Source organism: Etheostoma cragini, chromosome 6 (assembly GCF_013103735.1).
Source record: "Etheostoma cragini isolate CJK2018 chromosome 6, CSU_Ecrag_1.0, whole genome shotgun sequence".
Lineage (NCBI taxonomy): Eukaryota > Metazoa > Chordata > Actinopteri > Perciformes > Percidae > Etheostoma > Etheostoma cragini.
This window is the reverse complement of record NC_048412.1, coordinates 17293258-17305645: the sequence shown is the minus strand read 5'-3', so window position 1 is coordinate 17305645 and position 12388 is coordinate 17293258.

The following is a 12388-nucleotide window of genomic DNA, read 5'->3' as shown; positions in this document are numbered from 1 at the left end:
GAACTAATATGATAAAAAATAATGGGTACAAGTCAAGTGTATGATTAATTCTTCTTCTGCAAAACCAATGGATGGTTTCATATATACACACCGCTATTCCTGTAATGCCCATCTTCTTTCACTTAGCTCTACTGACACTAGAAACTGCTTTATGTATTGATTTCCTCTAAGGAATGTCTGAAATGCAAATACTGTTGCAGCAGCGCCAAAACAAGACTACAGACTACTAGCAACAGGAAGCGCCACTTCCCACTCATACACGACACTATGAGTGACTGTCCCTTGTTGCCAGCAGACTTACGCTGCTCAAACATGGGATCTCCTTGTGATACATGCATGTATGTACACATGACCAACCATGTAGCAAGACAGCAACACAGATTTAGAAATTCACAACCCACAAACACACCTCCTCTCTGCTGCTGCTGCCGCAGCCAAGAGTCAGATAGGGGCGATCTCCTGTGTTTTGATGTACGCAAACACACAGTTAGAAACGCGCATGCAAACAAACATTTAAATCTTCTCTGCAGGAAACCATGGATGACTCAGTTAGACTTAATCCTCCCGCAGGCACACAGATGTGATGAAGACCAGGGCTTCTTTGAATGATAGTAAGCAGAGAAAAGTTGATGGCTCAGAAGAGACTCATAGAAAAAGGGTTTGAGACGATGGAATGCTTGACAGATATAGTAGATTACAGGAAGACTGGGGAAGACCTGACAGCCACACAAACCTCTCAGCAAATGGAATCCGCTTTGTTTATTTCCCGGAGACTTGTCTCCAGGCGTCAAAGTATCTACCACGAGAATCTATGTAAATCCCACAATTACATAACTTGCATAATTACGTGGAAGAAAAGACAGAGAGCGTATGGTGCTAGCTGCACCTGGCAATGCCTGATTCTATTCCACTAAACCACAGAAAATAGATTTGAAAAATTATTAGAGGGGGACATGTAGAAGAGTTTTTGGGGAGTGGAGACTTAAACTGAATACAATAAAAACAGATGTCGTCCGTCCAGCTAGAATAAATGTTTTTAAAAGAGGGGTTAAAAGGCAAGGAGAGGCAATTTCAGATATGTTGGAGACAGCTATTTAGGAAAAAAAGACAGAATCCCTTAAGCCTATTACGTTTTCAGTCGTCTCCCTCTTCCACTGCTTCTTCTCAGCTCATCCTGTCGGCCTTAGGCGGGGATCAGAGCTGGTCAGGGATCTCTGTCTCACAGAGTCACAGAGGTTCGCTGAGACACACACAAAAATATGAAGCAGGAGTGTGTAAAAGACACAAGACTAAATCAAAATGAAGCAGAGTGAAACTTGTGAAAGTAGGGTGTAACTTGACAAGAAACCAAACAGGGATGGGAGAGAAACTTCTTTGTAGCTTTTCAACACATCTGCCCAAACACATGCATGTGCTTGCACAAGTCTTTATTGGTGTTTAAAGCTGTGTCGGAGGGCTCTAATCCCTGCTGCTGTCTCCATTGTTGCTGCATTAGAAAAAGAGTGAGATGTTATCTTTTTCTGCTCCTTTTTTTTTGTCCTGGCTTTATCATGTCATCACTCGTTGTACCCTCAAGCATCTGCATCAGCTGTTCATGTGCCATTTGTGCCTCTCCTTGCTTCACCCTCAGAGAATAACCTTTGCTGTTGTTGGAAAAGGAGGGTCATAGGGGAGATCAACATTATGATATAATGAAAAGAGTATAAAAGGGCTTAAAGGGGCTAAATCACTGTAATATGTTCCATATTGACTCTAGTTGATCACAGATTGCATTTCAAATAGTTGCCTTTTGTTCACCCAACCTCAGTCATTACCGCTAGCTTAGGCTTGTTAACACTTGGCATTGTTTCATCTACACATGGACAGCTTGTCGCCCTGCTGCCCTCTGTCCCTTTATCCTCGGCCTCCTGCGGGCCCTTGGCCCTCTGGCTCATAGCGGCACACTCCGACAAGCTGCTCCTTCTCTGGCACCACAAAGACATGTCTCCCGGCCCCTATTCACACCCATTCATCTGAATACAGGTGGTCGCCCCATTCAAACACAGTGAAGCACACTTCTGCTTAAAAGCGCTCCATGTGTCTAGATTTAGTCCGGTAGTGGGGCAAATAGTGATCCTTGCAATGACAAATTTATTATAAGATGGTGTTTCTGCTCTGAGCATCTTCGGGAAAGTCGTCATAGAGGCTGAACTGTTTCTTTTGTAAGCTAACAGGGGATCAAAAACAAGCCAAGGACCCACATACAAACAGAATTAAACAACGTTGCATGTGTGTGTGTCAGTAGGGGGTAAATGAGCCTCCTCCCTCCCTCCTGGACTAAAACTGTCTCACTATTCAGACTGCAGGAATCATTAACTCGCCCAGTCAACAGGCACACTTCACTCGTTCGCTCCCTCTCCGACGCTATGCCCCCCCTCTCTGTCTCCCAGGGACTGTCCCTCCCATACCCACACACACACAAAAGCACAAACAAACCCCAGTGAAATATTTAACCATGCTACTCATCCTGCATTGCCTCTGCCATCATTCGTCATACTGTATCTCCTTGTCTGTCTCCCTGCCTGTTCTTTCGGCTCATCTGTTGTCTCTGCTGTCTTTCCTTCCTTCCCTTTCTTCTGTTCATCTGTTCAGTTATTTCCACAGAGCCTTCATCAGCCCCTGGCCAGAATGTACTGGGTACATCTCTCCCTGATTACTTTACTTTCTCTTGTTTTCTTTTTACATAGAAAAACAAGAGAATATCAGTCTTTACCCTCTTATATGCTATATTGCTACAGTAGTTTCTACATTCCCCATCTTGGTGTGGTCTGGTTTTATTTTTTCTCCCCCTTCTCTCACTTTCAATCTTTTCAGCCCCACTACAACTACCTCAGGCAGTGCATTTGTTAGAAGAAAATCCATTATCCTCCTCAATCCTCCCACCTTCTGTTCTCTTTCTCTCTCCATCTCTTTCTGTACCTCTCTCGCTCTCCCTCTACTCACATGCTCCTAGCCCCGGACCTATATTCATTAACATAGTGTTAATGATCCCAGATGGACTGACATGTACTCTATGGGGGCGAAGTGTAAGTGGCTTCTTCCAAGGGTGTGCGTGGGTGGTTGTATGTGTGCATGCACGGCTGTTGGGTACATGTGTGCATAATTGTGTGTACTTACATGCGTGACTTTGTCTGTATGTTTGTGGCCATACATGTGTTCATATTAGCATTTGATTAAGAAAAAGCTTACCTCTCTCCCAGCAGTACAATGCTCTGTAATGATGATATGCATCTCTTTTTTTCAGAAAGCCAACAATAGAATTGATCAGACTGCAGCTAAGGAGTTATGAATGTTCATTAGGAATTAGCTCTGGCTTTCGACATAGAGTGAGACAAACCATGATCCTGCTGTACTTTAATTATCTCATTCTAATTTAAGCGGCCTCAGAATTTTAGAAATTTATAGCAAAAACATAATACAACACTGTTCAGCAGTGAAATAGGAATTGGTAGGACAGTGTATTGTGTCAACCACAAGTGTATGCACAAGGTGAACAAAAATGAGGCCAACCCATACAACAGCTCCAACAGCGCCTAGTAGAGGTCAAAAACTCCACAGAGAACCTTTAAGAGTGGTCTCTTTTAACACTCAACAGGAAAGCATTTTTTCAAAATGACGTGATACTCCTTTAGCGGTTTGGCTTTGGGCAGTATAGTTCCTATAAAAGGCCCTCCACATGACAATGCCTCTATGCAGAAAGCGAAGGCCATAAGAAATGGTGTGTAAGACGCACACCAGACTTCAAAATAAAACAGGAAACAGAACATACAGACACTTAATGGGAGAACACAACAAGAACAAGACAAGACTGTAAATACCATACAATAAATTCAAGAAATAACAGAACCAGACTAAGAACTTAAAACAAGAAAATAGACTACCACAGTAAAATAAGACAAAAAACACCAAACCATAACAGTTGCATTGTTTGTGTGAAGTGACCCTCAGACTCATAACATGCAGGGTATGCTGAATGCATCTATGGATAGGCTCAAAGGATCAACAACTTAGAGAAGGCAAGAAGTTAATAGCCTGCTCCTGACCAAGTTTAGGTCATGTGTTGCACACTCACACACACATAAACACACATAGTCTGCTAAGGTTACGATGTTACAGGTGCAAGGGCAAAGTGCATGTATGTGTGTCATGGATACGTCAGCATTCTCGAAATGCATACACACATTGCCTGACCCCCTCCAAATATAGTTGACTGCATGCTCACCAGTGGCATAAATCCTAACTTACACTCAATAAAAGTTTCCTTCCAACTTAACATGCAAAACAACTCAACTTTTGAATGAAATCCTCTGCAAGACTTCTTTTTCTTTTCTTTTCTCATTAATATATCCAAACCAGTCACGTTGTTCTCTCTGCCTCCTGTTCTGTCTCTCTGTTCTTTCTTTGTCTATCATTGGCCTGGTCACGATCATTGCATAATCGCTCAGTTGCTTAATTATCAAGAACACTCAGTCTGGCACTTGCCATGTCAGGGTGCTGTCCCTGTTACCTTCTACACATAAGCACACCCTACCCAGGAGGGCAAACACACACATGCACACTCACACACACACACTAATAGAGAGCACGAGCTTCGCATCATGCAAATGTGCCACTAGAAAAACACCTGTAGATGTAATTACAACTTCCAATATCATACTGAGCCACTCAGCCACCAATCTAGAGTTATGATGCTCTTCTGTGTACTAAATTTTAAATGCAGTTTTTTTGTTGCAGGGTTTTTTAGTTTCACATCTTCCGTAAAGGATCCCCAAGATTACATTATGCTAATGTTGAGAATGATAAGAGTACAAAGAGGAGTCAGTCAGAATTGAAGCACAGATATTATCCTTGAAGAGACGGTCTAATGAGACACCATTAATACTGGATGTGCTCTCCCATCAAACAGGAGATGTGTATTAGTTTGTGTGTTTGTGTGTAAACCTCTTGGCAAAGAGTGGTCACCATGGTGATCTCCTAAATCAGGGTATCCTAATGACACAAGTGGGCGGTAGCAATGTCTAGTCCAGCTATCACACCACTACACAAAGGCAAACACACACGCACACACACACACACACACAAAAACACAAACACAAACACACACACACACACACACACACACACAGACACACACACACAAACACACACACACAAACACACACACACACACACAAACACACAGAGAGTTTTTCCATCGTTTTTCTAAGTGAGAACTACAGTATGTATTGATAATGTGTTACAGTAGAAAGATTAAAGAGGTTTATAGGGAAATTCAGCATTTTACAACATGCCTTTATCTTTACAATAAATCCTGCTGGCTATATTAGTTTACACACTGTTATTGTAGATCTGTGGATGTGGCAACACCACTGCAACAGTCCACCAAGGCAAAGAACATGAGTGACCAGATCTGGTCCAAAGCTACTAATGAGGACACAAAGGTTATGGTTCTGTAAATGTTGGCAGTTCAATGACACAAATGGGAATCCTACATTAACACACATATCAGAGTTTTAAGTTGTTTTTTTGTAATAGGCCTACGTTCTGCTGGGGTGAATTTGAAGAGACACCTAATATAATATAATCCCTTAATGCAACAGAAAAAAAAATGTAAGAGCACAATTTATGTAAGAAGTAGGCTAAGAAGGTTGAAGTCAATACAGGAGATTTGCACAATGTAATGGCCATTTGCAATTGACTAATGGGATAAGACTGAAAAGCTTGCCTTTGTTTTCTATTTAAATTGTTTTGTTAAAGTTAGGAATTTGTTATTAACTTGACCTTCCTTGCCCTGTTGGAATCTTTAAGCGATGTTGACGTGGCCTCAGATCTCAGAAAATTATTTGATGAGGGAAACATTAGCACTAAAACAAATGGATTCGCCTTTAACCAGTGCTGCTACATAACCAACTAAATCTGGCCACAACCATAATCCTTACTCAAGCCCTTATCCCCGATAATGACCCCAAAAATCAGTATGAGGACTCGCCAAAATATCCATATAAACCATCATTAGATCAATAAAGTCCTTACAGGAGCTAAACCAGACAACACATGCACGCATGACGCACAAACCACAACGCACAAACGGTCAGACAAACACACACACACACACACACACAAACACACACAAACAGACACACACACACACACACACACACACACATGCGGATACATGCACAACGTGTATCTATCACAGTTGATCAGCACGAGGGTCATCCCCATACACACACAACCCACACCCACACACACACACACACACACACACACACACACACAGGTAGGTATGCTTCACTTGAGTTATTTATGGATGCTCAGGCACCAAAATGATCCAAGTTAGCTTAGTGTGGACAGGTTGTCCATCCAGTTTTCAGATGACAGCAGGTGATGGGTTGAGGGAATGCCAGGTCACATTTTGAAGGTTATTGGAAGAGTTAAAACAAGCAGTGAACGAAAGTTCAGTTGGGGCGGTGATCTCCTCCCAAGCTCTTACTAACAGCTAACAGATGGTGTGTTCTACCAGAATGGACGAATGGAATGAAACACCCTTATTCAGTTAGACACACGCACACACACACACACACACACACACACACATTGATACTGCAAGGAAAGAGGCTCATGGGAATCTGATGGATGTTTTTCAGATCATTCAGTTGCAAAGAAAGGGAGGTTCTCTTGGAGAGGCCTTTTCATCAGGGATTCTACTCATTCAAACACAATGTTCTTTTCTGATGTGGGCTTTTATAGGACTGTCAGAGAGGGACTATGCTTATGATCAAGACATCTTAGTCACTGTGGCATGATGCACAAATAATGTAACTTAAAAAATGAATGTGATGCATCACAACACATTTTGCAGATCACATGCCGCCTGATTATACTTAGGTTTGACAAAGACAGTAAGACTGGAAGTGAACTCCAAACTAAATCCCAATTGGATAGGTGCATGCAGGCAAAATGAAAACTTTGTGGTCATATTTGGCTTTGATCACTGCCATCTGCATAGGGTTGCTTGCCAAGCGTGTCATAATTATTGCAGCGTTTGGAAACATGGAATCACAGAATTTGACAGGTCCTAGATTCGGGTGTAACAGTGACCCAAGACTTGAGACATTGAATGATGACAGTAACATTTTGGACTTAAGCTCCTTACATTAAGAGAAACTTTAAAGAAAAAGAAAAAAGACTTTGTGAACCTCCTCTGGAAGTCTACCTACATCTCTTCCTTCTGAAAACAACGTCTGTATAGTGGAAGCCTGTCATGTAACACAGCCCTTCAGCTTGAGGTCAGGCTAGAATATGCAGTACTAAAAGGGCAGGTCATTGGGTTACACAAAGAACAGTCAAAGAAAAGTACAGGACAGGATAACTTACCTCCCCAAAGTCTCAATTGTTACTCTGATACGATTAAAACCAATCGCATTACTGTGTCCGCGTCTATGAGGGGATGTGAGGATGTGAGGAGGAGGCCGGTAAGTGGATATTACAGGCTTAAGGTTAAGGGATGTGATCTTTAAAACACTGTGCACCATAGCTGAGAACTCTAAATATTTGTCATCTAGTCTGTACAGCACCTCACTTGTAAAATCTCACATCTTTTGTTGGTTTAACTTCACAGTTGAAAATACAGAGGAAGAGAAATGGAGTATAAGAATGAATCTCGTAACGCCACACAGGAATGATTTTAAGGTTGTCTCACTGTGTGTGGGACCCCTTCTCTCTTTACTCTTCTTCTTAAATGGAATAAAGGATCTAATCCCATTATTGGGTATTACACTTAAGTGGTCAAACGTCAGTGGCTGTGCCTATTACAGGGGATTGGGGTGTTTGTGAATTTATGTGTAAATTCAGCACACTCAACATTGTGTTCTAGTATGAAAACACTGTGGAGCATGTGAGAAAATTGACCTCAATCAGTCAAAGAAAGATGTCAGATTTGGAAACGATTACAGCAAAAACTAGCTAATATTCGTATCAACATCATTTTAGACGGATTGTTTTGAGGCTTGTGTGTTCCGAGTGTGTGCAATTATGTTTGCATTAACATCATGTGTTTGTGCTTTTATTTAAACACATTTGAACTCAGATTTGGGGTTATCGATTAGGTTATGTGTACAATGTAATTAAGTGAATGTAAGAAGCATGTTTGGCTTGGATTGTGTAAGGATGTCTTCTAACTATTTCATATTTGCAACGTGCCATTCTGCCTCACTTTGGGATAAATAAAAATGATCATTTTTCACTGTAAAAAGTATTCATGCTCATTGTTACCCGGCTTGGTTTAAGTGGATTTCCAAATGAGCGACAGGTGCATTTAGCATTCATAGGATCTACCAGGCAACACTGATATTGATTTCAACAAAATGTCAACTTTTGAAAATGATTTGTACTACTGGCATCCACTCTGCACTGTGTATTTTAAGGGGGATGCAAATTTGTTAGAAATAAAAAGTCGAGCTCTCTCAACGTTGTCATGTGCTGCGAGTTGTGTATGGTTGCTGATAAGCGAGTCAACTGTAAACTGTAAACAGATTTTACAGAGACATTTAAAGTGGGATTACCAAAAAGAGAGAAAGAGTTTAACTTGACAAGTGGAGCACACACTGATATTTGTGTGGTTAGTAAAGAAGTTGCCTGTTTTCTCACTATTCTCAGAAAAGGCCTAATTAAAGTCCTTTACTGTTGTTAGCTCACAATGGTTCAGGGCTGTACTCATGTGCTCACACTACTCTCCCTTTCTGTTACACACACATGCAAACACACACACACACACACACACACACACACACACACACACACACGGTCATGGGACCAATCCCTGTAGTTCTGCATCACCTCTTTGCTGGCTTTCACTCCATTATGGCTGCACTGGAAAGTATTCCCTGTCTACAAACGGCTGCCAACTGGGTGGCCGGTTCAATTCCCTCTCCAGCTGTTTGTCTTGTATGTGGCTGTAAAAGCAGGGCAGAGAAACGGCCAAAGATACGGAATAGGTCAGCTCTGACATGTCTAATTACAGAACAGGACGAAGCAGCGAGAGGGCTTTTAATGCACTGTTCAGACTGGCTGCCATAATTACAATCAGGCTGGATTCAGCCTGGCATAGCGAGGCCCGGTCTATAGGGCCGAGGTGTTTAACCACCGTGGCTCTCATTAGAGGACATGGGCTAATGAGTGCACGCCACACACATGCACTGGGAACAGACACACACACACACACACACACACACACACACACACACACAAACACACACACACACACACACACACACACACACACACTCACACACAGACCAGGCACCTTGAGAGGGGTGTGATTTTAAATAGTGTAGTTATGAACGGAGCTAGGAAAGAGCCAATAAAGAGTGCTAGGAAAGAGCCAATTAAGAGTGTGTGATTCTAATTAGGCCATTCATTTTACTGCGCCAGAGAGTGCAGGAAATGAGCGGGAGGGCAAATTTTAAAGCAGATATAAAATGGTGGAAATAGGTTGGAGAGGAAATGTTTCCAGTTCTACAAGGAAATTGGGAGATTTAAAAAATTTAAAAAAGAGAGAGGCAGAAACACAGAGAAAGAGCGAGGAGAAAAGAGAGAGAAGCAAAGAGGGATAGGGTGAGGGTGAAAGGGGGGGCGGGGGTAACCTGATCTCTGTCCCGATAAAGTCAGATTTATTTTAGAGGGTAACCAAAACAGCTCTGTGTCACTATGCAGATCTACAAGGCTAGGGAGAATGCCTAAGTCTGAAATATCGTAGATTGGGTTCAGAAGATACAAGAAAAAAGAACATGTTAGATCAGAAATGAGTGACACTACAAGCAAGAAAGAGAGCTGGGAAAAAGGAGAGGGGACTAAATGAAGGAAAGACTGAGATAGCCTGCTAACTTGCCAGGAAGGGTTTAGTGAAATCAGAGACAGCCCCAGTTATTGCCCTGCCACGTAAACCAGATGATTGAAAGCAAGATAACAAAAAGCTGTAATTACTGTAACTCGGCAGCTAACAAAAAGAGAAAGCATGTGTACATCGAAAAATTTGTGATTTCAACTGTAAATGTGAATAAAATCATAGTTTTTTTTTGGTATACACCCAGTGCATACAAGGTTCTGGATGATAGTGGTCTCTGGGGAGTGGGTGGTCTATTTTCTGAGTGGTTGGGTGGGGTGCATGTTCTTTGGGGTTGAGCAATGAGGTGATTGACTCTTGCTGAACTACGTCTGTGTGCTTGTTGGCACTATCAATGTTTTATTAGGATTGGTGTTGATTTTTCTGCAGAAAATGACATGATTTGTGGACATACAGCATTCTAAACAAGACCAGCATCCCTTAGATTGTCTGTCTGACCCCCTGAAGACAACAAGGGTGTATATACACACAAAGTGTGTCCAACTTTACAGTGTCCATCCAAAGATGTTAGCCCGGCCTACATCTTAATGTGTGTAGTTACAGACAGCTAACAATAGGCTAAGCCCTACTTATGAACATCACAAACACCTATTACAGCTTAAAGGAGTCTTGCTCTGTGCCATTAGTACATTGTTAATACAGCTGGAGGAGAAAATCAAGGCTGTGCATTCACTTATGTGACTTAAGCAGAAAGATGGTCAAAGGGCAAACTTTATTTTGGGCCAATTTCCCAGACATTCAGCCCCGATCCATGAATCCTTATTGCAAGATCCAGTCCATTAAAGTCTCCCCAAATTAAGGAGTGGTTATTACAGTCAAATCTGGATCAGCCTGCCTGGACTTTGCATTTCAGGAGGATCAGACGGATTCAGACAGACAAAATGTAATTAACAGATACTAGAGAGTAAGAACGAGTGGAGAGTGAGCACCCAGTCTCAAATATCTATCAAAAAAGCCACATTTTCTTGTTTCAGTTAAGTCTGAATGTAAAGAGAAGAAGAGATAGGAAGGGTTTATACAGAAGGAGAAGGACGGATGTAGGGATGGGAAGCAGAAGGTGGCAGATTGTAATTTGGTCCTGCACTTAACTGGCCACTCAATCAGGGTTGCCTTGACAACAATGGCCACAGCTGGGTGGTATTATGGGATGTAGAATTGGTGATTCACTCATGTAGTACAAGCTGCCAACACACACAAACACACATGAGTAAAAAGTAAAAACGTGCCATTATGTGTAATATTTCATGCAAGATTAATAGAAGGGAGCAGGTACGTGATTACTCACATGCTGCGTGCTCACATTAACATGAGGTCACTGCCGTACTGAGTCCCACGTGTCGGCTTACGTGCATTTTAACATGGCAAGCGTTTGTGAACTATTACCTGTGTGTGTGTCTCTGTGTATGTGTGTTGGTGCACACCTTGTTCTAGGACAGATAAGAAAGCTAGAGAGAAAGAGATATAAAACAAGAGAGGGAGAACCTGTAAAGTTGTACTCGTTATCATAACTCAATAAAACTTTTATCATGCAAGTGTACGTGCAAAGTTCACCCCTATTTCTCAAGAACAGACTTTGAAATTGGATTGTTTTGGCCAAACAGACGATGCAAATGGTAAACTCGGCCCTGAAACCTTTCTTTCTGTGCATCTGGCTTGAATCCATTAAACTCCTACAGAGACCGGCACAGCAACACTCAATAAGGCACACAGGCACTATTGTGCCTTCCCTCAGACCACCATTGTCTCTGTGTGTGCATGCATGTGCGTCGTCATTGCCGTGTGCACTAGTGTGTGGAAGGTTACTGTTAGTGTTTATAAGCATGTGGGTTTATGTATGCGTGCATGTTGGCATGCCAGCATGTCAGAGGGAGCTCGTGGACTTTGGGGTCTGTACACTCAAAACAACACAAGCATTGATCTGATAATGTGAAACAGAGAGAGTATAAAGAAATACAGAGAAAAAAGGGAAGATAAAATAAATCAAATATTTTCACGTTGAATTGATGCCGAGACGGCCAGACAAAAATGTCAAAAAAGTCATGTTAAAACAGTGCAATCAGAATTTTAACAGTACATTCTGGATAAATATTATTCCCACAATACCAAAGCAGAAAAAGCCAGAAACAAGTAATCGTAGAAAGCAAGAAAGAAAAGAAAGAACAAACTGGCACGTGGTTCCCCGTGGCCTTTTGTCTTATCACACATTAATCAAGGTGACATCAGCTGGCTGGTGAGGCGGTTAACTGATACTACACTGTTTACATCATCCAAAAACACTACTCAGGTTCACCTCACAAGCTGCTCCGTGTTTCTTTCCACTCCTTTGTGATGCTATGGTGTTGTAAGCTTTATTTCAGGCACTAAAACTCAAAACCTTCTGCTGAGCGCTACGGTCTATGATTCCCATTTAGTATTACACCTCCAGTATTTTGTATCTGCAAATTG